Raw genomic sequence first — 16,879 nt, 5'->3', positions numbered from 1 at the left:
TATTTAGTATATGTCTGTAATTGTTCTGTGTTCAGAGAGATGTTTGTTGGATACTCCGAGTTATTCAGGTCGATGTTCACGAACTCTCCCCTTAAAATAATGCCAGATTCTCTACGATGGACTAAATAATTTGTCTTCTCTCTCACTCCATCATCTTGCACTGGTCGGGGCACCATATACCTACCGCATATACCGATAGCATCAGTGGGTTCACGGTTCCATATACAATACTAACATCTATTAAAAAATATCTATAGACGGCTCTGTAGTTTTATTTGTTCGATAGTTCAGAAATAACCAAGGGACAGTGGACGTGGATATAACGTACGACCAACTTGTAATATTTCTATCAGATTTTCTCTCTCACTGGGCGGTGGCTGCTTCCAGTCTGGTTTAGTATAAATCAAAAGGGTTTGTGGAGGCATCTGTAACGAATTAAGGCTTATATTTAGTTCACATATAGGTAACGCCCCCATCTATCTCAATTCAATAATTACGTCCACTTATGGATCATATCAAAATCTATTTTTTTACATTTAAAATAAAAAATATGTGAATTCAATAGTGCTTAAATGCTAGTTTATTTGTAACATAGTATTTTAACTTTGTGTCAATATTCTTTTTATTCTATTCTGTTCTCATTTCTTCGTGATTAACAAGTCTACTTAGTTGATACATTATAATATAGGTACCTATTGTAAAATTAACAAATTATCTATATATAATAGATTAGCTATATATTTTTTTCGTATTATGTGCTGAATCTGATACGGTAAGAAATGAGTTTTATTTATGTGTTAATTTCACATTAATTGTGTGAAGTATAACAAAAATAATTATAGTATGTAATTACACTACTGCTATGTAGCAAGCAATATTGAACTTTGGTAATTGCTTCATCAGCCTCGGTAGCGCAGTAGGCAGCGCGTAAGTCTCATAATCTTAAGGTCGTGAGTTCGATCCTCACCCGGGGCATTCATTTTTGTTATTTTATTTTGTTGTAGGTATATTATTTTACATAATTGATATATGTAATTTTTTTAAGTAGTATGTAAATACTCGAAGAATATAATGTCATGCTGATATTCAGACTCTAAAAATATAAAATGACGCCTTCATTGGTATGTATACTATACTTACATATGTAATATAAAGATTTACTAGGTTAATCAGAAATATAATAAAATACATATGTATTTTAATACCTAAATTCCAGCCTAAATGTAAATTAATATTTTAGTCTATAAAATAAGTTAAACTCGGTTATAACATTCATTACTCCTAGCGACATCTATATAAGACAATAAAATGAAATATGATTTATAAGAGTTTTAGCAGGGCACTGAAGGAAATTAATCTCATTGCGCCATCTGTCGGACTTTTACGTGTTTAAATACATAAGATAAAATTCCATATAAGCAGCATGCTTTCTTATGCTTCTGTTTCCAAACAGTTCTACTAAATTACGCTAGATGGCACTATTCAGAGTTTTTTTTTTATTATTGCACTGCACATGGTAATTAATAAATAAAATAAATATTCGATATCTGATATATTTAAATTATTACATTTGATATTAGAGATAAACATTTTTAATAGTAAATGTTATAAATATTTCCAAGCACATTACTCATAGGTCTATGTCAACAACACATTTAATATTATTTGGTAACTAATTGCTTAATGCTGACAATGGACCTGCCATTGCCTCTTGAAAATCACCGTGTTTAATTCTCTATTATTAAATTTACTGTGTTGAATTAAGTAACCCGGCTTTATCATAATTCTTTATCCACATTATTTGCACTATTATCGCAAGGAGTAATGGCTGCTGCATTAAAAAAACATCTGCGAACGTCGAAATTTAAACAAAACAGAAATTGTTGTATAAGTTGTCTTCAGACAATTTAGCCCATTGTAATAATGTCAAACAATAACGATGATTTCCATGGGGAACCTACCATGGACATTACCATGTCAGGTTGACCTCACCAGTGGAGGATGATAGGATGAACATGAAGTCAGATCCCCATCGTGACCAATTCACTAATGGGGTTGTCAGTCCAAATTTCTAACAATCCCTTTCCCCCCTCATTTAGGTATTAGTGACACCTATTTAATGTTTTACCTAGTTCTGGTGTTATGTACGTACCGCATTATTTCTATTATATATGTTTTACTTGGGTCTAATTATAAAGTGAAGATAATATTCGTAACAGGAAATCTTTGTAAAAACTAAGGGCAGCATTACTAAATTATGTATTTTTAGGTAAATCAAATATGTATCAGTACCTATTTTAGATGTAGAAATTTCAGTTCCATATTTAAATAACGATAATTTATGTAAGAAAATCAATTTCATTATCTATTAAAGTAGCAATTCCCCATAAATGTTGGTTCCTAGGGTCAGTGGGAAACAAAACGACGGCGGCAGCGGGTTATGGAGCATTGTTTCGAATTCCTTCACGCGTCGGGCGCTGTGACCAAAGCCGCTTCAAGGGTTAAGGCCACCGTATTGCGGACTCTGGTCAGTAGCCACAAATCCTGGACTGGATACATTATGATTTAGAAATTACATTTTCAACCGACTATAAAACGAAGGAGAATTTCTATTACATAATTATAATGTTGCTTATCTATACACAATTTACAGATTTTGACCGATACTAATAATTCCTTTTGACATCTAACCAACCCTATCATTTTCCTTTTACACATTTACACTTATATCTAAGAAAGGCCAAAGACCGGGGACAGTCTCGACTCCCAAAATGTGGAGATCTCAAATGTTGAATTCATCACAACGGCTCTCCATAGTTTCCCTAACTATCCCATGTGAAATTACAGGTTTAATATTTTATAAGCTACTCATGTTAAACAATAAACATTTAATTATCATCGCATTATATTATCGTTTTCACAGCACAGGTACCATTTATAAAAAAGAGTTAAACTTAATATATTATGATAAATTGTCAGTTTTTAATTTTTTCATTTGTTTCTCGCCCTTATTCATCAGCTCCACCCTTTGTAGGACAAAAGGCGGTATCTATAAATAAATTACATTATTAAAACCTCTGCTTGACCTCCACTCTCGGCACCATGCACTTAAGGGTCTGTTAAAAGGAAGTTCTCGTCGTTGTTTAAGGGTCACTTGATGTGATTGGCATTTGTTAATTATTATATTCATGACAACAAAATAATATCACAAATTCATCTAAGAAGATCATTAACGTGTGAGGTATTCAATTATTTTTTATTTACGAAAAAAACTACTACAACAACGGCAATATGATTTGTAGAAGAGAACAAAAGGCAATATGACAAAACATCTTATAAATGATAATTATTAAAATATTGAATAAATGTGTATCTATATAATATTGTAATAATTAATATCTAGGTACAATCGACTTTATAAATACAGTAGTTAGGAATAGGTTTAATAGTAGTTTTTCAGACAGTTTCAATTATATCCTACTACTACAGGATCAGCGCCGGCTACGCATTGATAATAATTAGACACCTAAACCTATAATAAATAAAACCCGCATGAAATGCAATAATCGCTAACAAATATATTTATATAAATAAAATATATTCTTTCTAACGCCATATTAAAAATTGAAATATGTGTAGCTATTTCTAAGATTTTATTGAATTTCAATTAAACTGAATTAGAAAACCCTTTCGAATTCAATATCAATTAGTTCATGTATATAATTAATACAGTAAGAGAACGGTACAAGAGAACAGCTCCAAATAGTATTTAAAACTTAGAAAAAATACTTAAAAAGTTTAAATACTTAAAATCCTTTTTTTAATTTTGTTGTCACTCAACGAATGCTTAGGTGTAACTTTAAAATAACGAATGGAAATATTAAACTTCGCCTTAACACTCACGGTGACTGTGCACCCTTAAACTCATCCAATTATACCCTTTTCAAGGAGCCCGCCCTAAAATGCTATTAACCGTTAAACTACTCATTTATCTATAGTAAAGTTATTAGAAGCATTGTCGATTAGAAACGGTTGATTATCTAAAAAAAACTTAACGACGAAAGTTTGAGTAGAACTCTGCGCAGTTTAGTTTCACCCGCTTATTTTTTCAAAACAACACAAGTATGTACGTATACATCTATTCATATTCTGTTGTTAGAGAAAAATAATTAAAATTCATAACTTATTCAAAGTAAAGTAATTCTGTCAATATAAAAAGAAAATTAATTAATGTCAACGTATTAATAATACAAAAGTGTTAGCTTGGTTTAGAAAATTGAAATTTTACTTAAATTCACTTTTTCCCAGAGGAAAGGAGGGATATTATAAAGATCACAATCTTATTAAGAGCATACTGTACATTATATTGTTTTCACGAATAATTTTAGATTAATATGAGTTCGCACATGGGGGTAACATATTTAAGAATCTAAATGACCATTAATATTCAAGTTGCGTCTTTTTCATAAAGGACGCCGACGAAAGTGGACAAAAATCTATAGAATAGATTGTTTATTTGTTATTTGAAGGATAAATTAAAAACACACTGTTTCTGGTTCATAGTTACTGCTAATATCGACATTTTTCAAGAAATTAGTAGAAAATTGACAAATGCGAGAAATTCCGCAAAATCTACATTCTAATATTTGCATAATTTAAGTACTACATATGTTCTTTATAATCTATGCTTTGTTGTAATTTAATTTGTAACGATTTCTTGCATTCGCACAAAAAATGTGAAGAGTATTACGATTAAGATTTAGTATGACAAATATAAACTTTTTAATATAAATAACTTAGTATAATAATTACTTTTCGACATCTTTTTTAAAGCAATGGTCGACTCCATTCCACCGCGGCCGATCCAAATTGAGTTATCAACTTTCGTGAAATTCATTGTTTTTAAGCTTTTATGCCTTTTTGTGCTGATACGTGTTTAATAGTCAATTAATGGAGCTACCTGCGGCGCTTTTTATCCCAAATTGATCGCCGACGGTACTGGCCAGTCATCGTGAGGTCCGGCCTCGGGGAGATTCTTATTGATACCTATTGGTCGAAACACAATTGTAATCCCGAAGGGAATACGACTGTATTTACGACTGGCATTATTTTCATAATTTTCATCAATAACAAATTGATTATATTATTATATTTATAAATTGTTAAGCCAGCATGTGCCTATCTACTTTTGTCTTTTGTATTATTTGCATAAAGGTACTTAAAATAAATCTATCAATACGAATACTGACTTGTAACATGTTTCCGCAATATTATATTATCTGTGGTTTCCGCCTTTTCAAACGTATATCAAACATCTGGATTATTAATATTCACTCATTTTTTTGTTAATTGTATTAGGTAGTAATATCATCACATTTCATAACTTCACATTAATCCTACTAAATTAGTAATAGGTAATTTCATCGGCTTCACCTAATTTATAATCATCTAGTAACCGCAATAATGGGATAATAAACCACACAACCCTATGATTGACCGATGAAAAATTATGGGGAACTTATTAAAGAAACCCCAAAAATCATATTTTTAAATTAATTTTCATTGAGGTAACGAGATTTGATACACGATAAGGTGAACTATTCCATAATGTTATATTTTTTTACTATCAAATCTCGTATTGTTATATATATTATAATATCTATAATTTATTATTAACTAAATTAATTCCATTACCTAAATTTCCTAATTACAACATGATAAAATGTATTCCTAAAATATTTAATCAACCTCGTTTAATACGAATGCTATGTCATTAACGGTTGAATGATCAAACAAAATACAGTAGCCGGACGATCTGTTTAATTTTCTCAACGTTTTTCTACAGTTATGTATATTTCAAACTATTTATTCCTGTTCAAATGTACTAGTTCCGATGGTAACTGAATGGAAACATCATCTCAAACTATATTGACTGTCGTAACTAGCTAATAAGAAATGTATTTTATATTCTAAATTCGTATTTAAATTTATTGTATATTCTTGTTTTGATACATTACTTTATTTTGTTGTCAATAGTCTTTCTGAATATATTTTCTCCGTATACCAAATCTTTTTCCTTTTTTACCTATATACAAATATAATAAAACTACAACATTGACCACACTGGTTTTCATTATGATACGCCATACGAGAAGACAAAAGACTGTCGCACTTACCATCAGATACATCAACTTCACGCAATCTTTTGCAGGTTATTATTTCTGCTAGCAAAGAAGGAAAGAAAAACATAGGGAGGTTTGTCATATAAGCTTTTATATATACTGTGTCGCCAGTCGAGAACACACTGCCCTAAATCTTCACAATACCCATTTGTTAGCATAACGTAACTTATTGACACTTTAGCATTCTAAATTATAATCTGTCGCCATTTTACAACCAATACATGGTTTAAAAATAATGTAAAAAATATTCTTTTTTATAGATATTTTTATGTAACGGCAAACAAACTGACGGCCCACATAATAAGCGATAACTGATACATACATGAAGAGCTGACATCACCTTACCAGATGACACCCGCGATGCGTTTATTGCGTCATGCGTTCCGATACTGGAAGACAAAGATGAGTCTTCCGGAATGGGATGTCCTTTCATCGTATAATTTCCAGAAGACTAGGAAGTCATGCCTCTTATCTTGGAATTTTGTAAGTTGTAAATAAATTCATAAATAATCAATAGTTAGACACTCAATTTATAAAAGCATTATAATTCTGTGAGTAATTTTAAAATATGTCGAGCTCTTTTGGGTCGAATTCAGAGTCATCAATTGTAGTGCCTCGGATGGAAGGTAGCGGCTGGGTGGCGAGTGTTTATAGCTGTAACTCGACCTGTGTGTTCCGTAGGCATTGTACCCGTTTATTTTTATTCGGGTTACACCATTTGAATCGAAATTATTGCATCAGTAAGAATGTCGAATAGTTATGTTTATTGTCTTTTTGTGTTTAGTACAAACGTAATAAGAAAGAAAGAAATAAAATATGTTTATTTAATAAACGCTTATAAATTTATGTAACAAACAAAAATAAGAAGTAATCCGATAATGTACAGCACTAATGTATTTATTGTACTAAATAGGTCTCCACTTAGAATATACCGTGACGAGGTGCCACAATGTTGGCATACTGCAGATTCTGCATTAAACTATGTATTTAAATACATATATCTTATATACAACACCTTACATTTAGACGCATGACAATAAGCAAACATAATAATCTTCTCTTATTACCAATGGTAATGCTTGCTTGCCACCATCGTAGTATTAAAATATATATCAGGACAACTCACACGGCGCCATCTGGTCCCAAGCTAAGCAGAGCTTGTGTTATATGTGCTAGACAATTGATAAATACTTGATTTTTTTTTAACTAGCTACTTGGCCCGGCTTCGCACAGGTGCATGTATTATATATCAATTTTTATATTTACTTTGTTAGTTGTAGTCTAGAACTTAACTTAATGTGCTATCGTCGTCATAGATCTCACATTGTATTATTTTACTGATAAAGGCTATAACAGAATAGCAGAAAGGGTACAGTGTGGACTCACTGTCCTCACTGAGTATAACTCACCATTTTATATTATTGTATGGACAACAGATGTATGGTGTGAAAAGTTTTTGTTTGAGATAAATAATGATTATTATTATTATTATATATAAACCTTATTCTAGAATCACTCTATCTATTTAAACCCGCTCTAAAATCCCTTGCGTCGTTTTAAAGATTTAATATATACATAGGGACGGACAGACAGCGACAGCGACTTTATTTTATACTATATAATGATAATTATTTGAATACCTCGAGACTGCTTCCATAGTACTTTAAAAGTAACCTGTGTAATGTATATAACATTTATATTGAAATTTAGAGTTTTAGTTTTTAGTACTGTATAATGTATAACGTAATTTGGAAAATATTGTTGTCGCCGAAATAGCTCAGTTGGGAGAGCGTTAGACTGAAGATCTAAAGGTCCCCGGTTCAATCCCGGGTTTCGGCAATCGACTTTTTTTTAATGCATTCCACTGTAATGTTCGATGACGATGAATTACTTTTTAATTTTAATTATAATAACATAATTGTTACTGATTAAAAACATAGATGACCATAACAATTTTATTGTAATTTAACAGTCAGGGGTGTTTTTGTATACTGAATACTGTTTATATAATGCTTTATATGCTAAATTGTGTAGGCAGAAGGGATATCGACAAGTAATTTGATATTTGTAATAGTTAATGATATATGCAATTTCTTTACACAATTCTATGGTATTTTATCTATTGTTTGCATAGCGACCGTGAACTATTGAGAAAAGGTAGGTAATCGTTACACGTAGGTGAGAATAGTAAAAAGTAAATTTATATGTTTTGCAACATTATTGCATTATTAATAAAATTTATTACTCTTTGTCACAGGTCAGTGTGTTATTTGTGATTCTTTAATAAAATGGAATTGCAGTACATACGAAGTAAATATTTTTAAACATTTTAAATTGTTAATAGATAGTTGTAGTAGTAGTTTAGGCATAAGGAGTTTTAATCATACATTCCAATGGAAACTATACTTTACAAATTTGTAATTTTAATAATAGTACTGGATTAATAAATGTCAAAATAACTTGTAAACACCCTATTCCAGTCCTGACAGCGTTAATTAAAGATAAAATAGCAGAGTTACAAAACACGAATAAAAAATTTGTTTTCTTACACGTTTTATTTGCTTCCACTTGTTCCTAAGCACACGGTAATTGCAACCTGTAAAGGATATCAATTTGTGAACATCCCAGGCATTCCCAGGACTCTACCATTAAAATTGCAAAATCGCGCAATTTAAAAGCGTAAACCTTATACGATATACGCAACCATGTAGTTTTGAATTGATTAAAGTATAATAATAGAGGGTATTATTTTCTGTTTTGAGCTCGTCGTAGGCTAATTTTTGACCAGTTTTTATTAGATTTACACCTTTCTGTTAAAAAAGGTTGTGCGTCTATTTAATTTTTTGACAACCAACCGAAATCTGGACTAACTATAACAAAAATAATTAATTTGAGAGACAGCGGCAGACTTGACGGTGCTACGGTGCATTCAAATATACCCGCGAAATGTGAGCACGAGAAATGTTCGTTCGACGCAATGTCGACAGCTGATAGTGACTCTATCTCGTTTGCTTTAAAAGTCGTGAAGGCAAGTATTATTATATTACTTTCAATAAGAACCTAATGAGATGTAGGTACATATTTTGCAAATTACTAGAAACAAAAATATTTTTATCAATAAAGTGACTGATATAATTCAACTGTTCAGTACATTTTAATGTCCATAATTGTACATACTAATTTAAACTTTTTAGAACATAATCGAAAAATTGAAAATGAATCGATTCACATACAACGACGAAAATAATTATGGACGATCATCGGCCATTATGCCGTAAATTACGCGCGTAACTTAATGCTTCACTAATTATTACGCGCACCGTGTTATTGGCCTCTTAAATATAATAATAAATTTACTCCACTTACAATACACAATTATGGTATTAAAAACCAGATCGGTAGACGTGTTTATTTCCATTTTAAAAAATATGTTACTCACAAGTTACATCGTAAGATTAGAGCCGACTAACAGAAAGTATTATAATAGGTACTTATTTTTTAGACATTGTGGTGCATAATTAACGCGAACAAATATAGTGTGTATAGTGGGTAGCAAACGATGAAAGAAAAGAAAAAATGACGGCATTCGCCTAGTAAACGGTGTCTGTGACATAATTAAAAATTAAAATTAAAATTAAAGTATATATCTGATTTATTTCTGTTCTCACTGTAAAAAGAGAGAGATCAGAAAGAAAAGCGAAGCGATTAGAAACAAGAAGACATACTACGCCGTTCCTAAATAAAATATACTGAAATTGTTTACAATTAACTGTAATTTTTTGTGTGCTACTTCAGAACTTATCTACATGAATTGATTTTGAATAATTTTTTTTGATAGCTCGTAATTTTCATGTCGCATAAGAATTTTATCAAAAGCTAACCAGTGCTTTTTAATTACTTTTAACAATTCGAATTTAATATTTATATTATTATTAGTCTTTGAAAATCTTTAACCGTTGAAATAGCTTTTTTCCTGATTTGAACACGCGTACAATGATTTTGTTGTTGTAAATACGAAATAAAAATTAAATATTCTCAATTCAGGTGGATTCTTTAGGTATTGATAACGAAAGCTTTGGTGACACCGTTCACGCAGGCACGAAGAAACATCTTAAATATTTTTGTAGAGTAGATGCGTAATACTCCATTATATACGTAGCTACATTACTTAAGTAAGTTTACTATTATTCTAACTACCTTTCTACGATTTATCTACCTAGGTATATATTTTTCTATAAGAAAACTATATAAGTAATATGATGAAATATGAGAGAAAATATTAAGAAACAATGAATATTATATGCGATAGGCATAGAATTGGAGTTAGAACATTTTTTATTACTAATATAGTATATACTTTATCTACATTAAAATCGGTTCGTTTACTTGACAGCACCTAATATCTATCTATCCATTTACGTTATCTGTGACCGTGGAAAAACTCAACGCACTTAGCTGCTTCTTAAATAAAAAAAAACTCATAATTAATGGCATGTATTTAAGCTAATGGACTTAAAAAATTAATTCGCTACTACTTAATATTCCAAAACAAGAATCTAAAATATTTGTATAAAATACAATAGAGAAATATAGATACGTATAAACCCGGATATTATCGGTTAATTAATAAAAATCAGACAAATTTATCATCAATATAAATTAGCGATCTTGTGTTTAACACATCAGACAAATTATTACCACAGTTCAGACGCGACCAGTTTTCTCAATAATTAATTATTAACAATCGTTAACACTAATATAAAACCAATATAGAACCCTATCGTTCTCTACTAGGCGCAGAAATCGTATGTCCGTCCTTTTAAAATTGTTAAACAGTTATTTTGACAAGGCGATTATAGCTTCTTAATATAGCCGCGTAGGCGTGGCGGCGTCACTGCTCCGAACTAGTCATATTGTATGCTAATTGCACACGATTTAGAATAATAAATTTAAAAAAAATTTGGAAGCTACTCCGTGTTACTTACCGCGACTGGTCGACTGGTATCTTGTTCTACCACTGTACCTATGCATACCGGTTTCTTATCTGTCGGATATGTAACGGGTGTATTGATCAATTATTGTTTTTTATATAATATAAATGAAACTGGTTAAATAAAAGAGATATACAAGTATGATCCCAAATGGAACATGATGTGGTACGAATTTTTCGAGTGTTGCCGTTGTAAATACGAAAGGATAGCCCACATTTATCCGAATTGAACATAGAATGAAGTGCGCTATAATATTATCATAATAGGTATGAATTGTGTTCACCTGTACTTGAAATTAATGATATAAAAAATATTATTTGTTCATTAAATACGAACTTTTGGAAAGTAACAGCTTTAAAATATATACATCTATAGTAAAAACTTTTGCTAATAAATCTAAATATATTAGTTTCTTTTCAATTAAAATATTAGAACCACTGTATATAATTAATAACTAAAACCAATTTCATGCGGAATTATCGAATTCCGATAACCTTATATAACTAAGAACATACCGTTTTCGTGAGTATTAAAAAAACTAAACAAATAATATAGAAATACCTGCAAGTAATAATTTGTAGCCAACTAATTTATAATGAAATTTATGTGTATAATTTTAGTTTGTTTTATTCATGTTTAGTTCTAGTTTTTAATATGTTTTGTTACCTAGATTGCGATTATAATAGAGAAGAGAATGATTCTAATAATGTGGGTATTAAAAATAAAACACAAAATTATGCTAATTTATCTGTATATTAAAAACAATATAAATATTTTAATGAATTACAGACACTATTCATAGAATATAATATATCTGCAGATAGGCATATCTGTTTGTTGCGTATTTGTTCTATTTATGATATTTTCATTAGGTATAAATGGCCATTTTTACAATTATTACTACTAATTGTTACCTTTAATCCTATTATTAGCTAACAGTTATAGATTAATTACTACGATTGGCACTATATTAGATAGGACCGGATGCGCCAATCTTAATATCAAGCATTTAATTGTCCATTTCTATTTTCGATACAATAACAAATTTGGTAGTCTGTTGATGATAAAATCTAATTAAAATAAATCAGTGACCACAACTAATACGTGATTTGTTTATCAGAGGTTCATATCTACTTACTGCGTAAATATATGTATGTATTGAACTACCATGTGCGCTAAATATGGATGTGTACTATTATCTATTTATCTTTAAATTAGATCTTATAATTGCCATGTTGTTATATTTATAAATATAATAGGTTACAAATTGTAGCTTCAATAGGTCAAAGTGCAAAAAAAATATTTATTTCTAAACTGTTTATACACAAAATGTTAGGAAACGGAATCAAATTAAATTGGAACCTAACCAGTAATGAAAAAATATCTAAATTAATGACTATAAAATTAATGAACAATTAAAAAAATATCGCTATAACAGCCCAACAATGGTTTAGTAACCTGAAAACGGAACCCTAAACTGCATGTAATTAATAAGACGTATATTTAAAATACGCGATGCATCCAAAATTATTCAATAAAATATTTCAGGCTCGAGGCGACGCTTGTGGAGGCATGCGAGAAGAATTATGCGCGCATTGAAGTAATCAAGATGTTTAAATTAATTTAAACTGTATATGAATATTTTAATGAAAATATTTAAAGTTTTACAAAGCCAAATTGATTTTCCATAACAAATTTGGAAGAAATAAAATGAATTCTTGCTGCTAAAAGAAAATGTGAAGATGAGTAGAAAAAATATGATCTCTAATTTTAAAACTGTTTAAAAAAATACAACGGGTATCCGTTATATTTTTTATATGTACTAAAAACATTTTTCAAACATCATGCAATTCAAGCAACATTAAAAAAACAACAACAAGGAAGGTAGGTACATTTTGAATGTAAGTGAAGTTTGTTACAGTTAATGTCTGCGACCAATTTATCTGTTCTTTCAGCAATGATAAATTTTCATGGTTTCCGTATATATTCGATATTCCTTTAAATATATTTCATGTTACTATGCAATAAAACAATATTAATTATATTATAAAAAAGTATAAAAATTGTACCGAACAAAGTTAAAAACTTATTGCTTAATTTCTTACTTGCGTAAATTTATTAAAATATATTAACATACATTGTATTGGATTCCATTATATTTTCCTAATATAAAAAGTTATTAGCTGATTTAATGAAAAAAATAAAAACAATATTAGCACCAGAAAAAGTCAACTGTGTCCTCATTCGCCTTATTTTTATTGGATATCGACGGCGCCCGATCACCAAAGGCGGCAGCGTCGCAAATCGATCGATTACACCTTATGTTACAAGACTTAATCAATAACAGTATTTTGTTGAACTCATAAGGGAAAGGTTACTTTCATTTCTTGAAGTTATTAACAGCAATATTAGCAATGCCTTGTTTAAGATAAATAACGTTAATTATGATACGATAGCAAAACAAAGAAAAGGTTATGAATAAAAAAAAAATTCCTGTAATAGCATAGAATTTATAAATGTGTTTCTATTTACTTCTTATATATTCAAAGGTAAACCGCGGAACCTACTAACGAGTATTAAAGAAACTTATACGACAAATACAAACCTGAAAGAAATCAGAACTTTCTATCTAATAATACCTAATCGATAAAACGAACAACGGCATAAAAGTATCAAAAAGGATAATAATAATAATCAAGGAAAAATATGTTGGATGTGAGACCAAAACAAAGATTTGTGTTATTATTACAAAACTTCAATTCTAGAAAAGTATAGTAACAGAGAAGTCCGTTGATTCATAAAATAGATAATAATTACAATTATTAATAAGAGAAAGTAATCTAAACCAGTAATTTTATAGACATGTATAAAAGTATATTATATAAAACGAATTTTTACGATTCCCACAATGCCATCTAGGCTCAAGCTACGTAGAGTTTGCATAATGGGTACTTGACTAATATACTTAAATAATTTTTTTGTTTAAATACATAAATAATGTACTTAGAAAATACCCACATCCATACAAACAATCATAATCATAGATACATATGTTTGCATCGTGCGAGGAATCAAACCCGCGACCATCGGAAGTAAGGCGGTGTGATGAACAGATAGACCGATATCCGAGATAGATAACCGAGATAACCGAGGTCGTCTAAATTATAGCAACAAAACCGTGATGTTTATTATGTTCGACGGCAATATCTATTTCTAATATTATATTTTTGGGCGGAATAATGAATGCCCCTTAACATATTATGTCCAATAAATTATTTTTAAATAATGTACGCTAAATATGCTCATTACATGTTGGAACGCCTCCCGAAACTGTCGATGCATATTTTAGTAGCGCGATTGAAGTACAGTTAATATCATAGACTATACATTATAGGTATTCAGATAAGAAACATGACCTCTTTTTTGCCTACAACCATACAGCTTCTAAGAATGTAAATTAATTCACTCACAAAAAAAACTTATTTAAAAAACATTCGTGTAGCTGCTATAAAAAAAAATTACTTTGTAGTTACTATATACATACTATAGCACTGATATATACTGATAAAAGTACGTTTTACTTGTAAATATATACATAATAATAGTTGTAATAATATTACAAATATATATTGTAGACAAACATATACATGTTAACTTTAAAATAATTTACAAATTATTATTATTAGGACAAAAATAATTTGAATGAACAAATGTTTATATCGTACGAGAATTCAACCCACGACCATTAGAAGGCAGTGACGTGTACCCCTCACCATCAGATCACCGAAGCAAAAAATGTTTATTTTATCACTCATTAAATATCTAGTTTTATTGCTGTTATCTGATTCGTTTATTTCTAAGTTGGAATATTTATACAAAAATGTATTTCGATAAACAGAAATGATAATGTGGAAAAATTACGATTCAGCATCACGCAGCACAAATATATCTTTCTAATTTTTGTAAATGGATGATTTATACGTACTGGACACTTATGATACATGTTCATAGTTCATAAATTATGAACATAAATATTGTATAATAAGTACAAATAATAAAATTGAAAGTGATTGCTATCTGTACATTACATATACATATATAATAAAACCTAGTATAGGATAATGTAGTAATCATATATATATGTATATATATATATATATATATATATTTGTTTGCGAAAATGAACGTCTAATAGTAAATTCTTTACAACTTTGTGTTTGTTTTATTTAAATCGGTTAAAAAAAAGTTAAGATGTTGCGTGATCAGCTAGGACATAATTAATTAGTAGTAGTTTTTCTTATTTTTTTTAAAGAAGTAATAATTTTAGATCAACTATTTAAGAAAAAAACACTATCTCAATCGCTTAAAATGTTTGCTAGGAAATAATTTATGGTGATAAAATTGCAATATGTAATTCATATCACCGATAAGCCCTTTGAAATGAAAACCGATAAGTGGAGGGAAAAAACCTTGACATCAATATTGAAATCACATGTACAAATAGCATAACATACAATAAATAAGTGAATTGGGAGAATGATAGGTGTAGTGAACGAATTGGTAATAATTTGAGACACCATACGTGTATGCATCTTTAGATCGTCCTCCTGTAAATTAGCATATATCATTAGGGAAACTATTCCATTATTAACCGGGTTTAATAAAATTAATGTACAATATTGAAATATTACTAAGACTCAACGATAACTGTATTAAAAAATTGCATTATATTCAAAAGAAAGAAAATCTTGAGTGTATATCGGGTTTGATATATAGATATATATATTTTACAACGTGACTGGCTTGCCATGTTTTCGAACCTTAAGCATGCCACTGAACTTATTACCCGACATTTTAAATATTATAGCACGTATTATAAAATCAGTGATTATAGAATCAATGAAGCGTGACATTTCATCCTCATCTTTGTCTGTTATCTATGCTAATAGCATCTGTACAAGCTTATGCACAGAATATTCAGAAAAAAATCGTATCTTACATCCATTAGCGCCTCATATGGTATGCAAATTGCCTATGCTCGTAAGTCGGAGCAACAATTACCATAAGGTCGATTTCTCTTAATTTTTCGTGTGTGATTTCCCTTAATTTTCTTTCTTATCTCTTTGGTTTACGATCACATAGTAATGTAGATACTTGTACATACAAGTGAGGTGATGATTTTGGGTGGTCCAACTTTAAAGTAATGATGTTATTATTTGTATGGGATTATTAATGGAGTGCCTTCGTTTGAACTGTCTCATCAAGATAAGTTTGTTTTCAACGTACACTCATTAGTATTTTATCATATGAACGATTGACTTTTAAGGGTTATCGACATATTAAGATTTTAAATTGATTGTTTTCAATGGACGATGCCCGTAAGATACTATGTAGTGACCTTGATGTCTTCATGTATTGTAACCATACTATAGACTATATAGACAGATTTATTATATACATATATATTATATTAAAATTAAAATATTTATATTAGTACTTAGATAAACTTGATATTTATCAATTCTATTGAAATTTTCCATTATCATAGATAATATCGTCTAGTTTTGAATGTCACCAATAAGTACATGTAATTATAATCTATATATATTTTATAAACTTTTCCTTATTACCTACGATAGCTGTCTACAAGAACGGACGGAGGGAAGTTAACAAAGTTTCGTTTTTTTGTACATGGATTATATATAT

The 16,879-nt window shown here is 29.7% G+C and overlaps 2 non-coding genes across 2 annotated transcripts; both read left to right on the top strand.

Annotated features, from left to right (window-relative positions):
- The first annotated feature begins 902 nt into the window (after positions 1 to 902).
- Positions 903 to 975, top strand: Trnam-cau (transfer RNA methionine (anticodon CAU)). Its single transcript has one exon. It is a non-coding gene; the product is annotated as a tRNA-Met (tRNA).
- A 6,973-nt stretch (positions 976 to 7,948) lies between these two features.
- Trnaf-gaa (transfer RNA phenylalanine (anticodon GAA)) lies at positions 7,949 to 8,021 on the top strand. The gene has a single exon. It is a non-coding gene; the product is annotated as a tRNA-Phe (tRNA).
- The last annotated feature ends 8,858 nt before the right edge of the window (positions 8,022 to 16,879 follow it).

This window comes from Achroia grisella, unplaced genomic scaffold, assembly GCF_030625045.1.
Source record: "Achroia grisella isolate CSIRO2021 unplaced genomic scaffold, CSIRO_AGI_Agris_v1 utg445, whole genome shotgun sequence".
Classification (NCBI taxonomy): Eukaryota; Metazoa; Arthropoda; class Insecta; order Lepidoptera; family Pyralidae; genus Achroia; species Achroia grisella.
The sequence above is the reverse complement of the archived record's forward strand: the minus strand, read 5'-3'. Positions and strand labels throughout refer to the sequence as shown.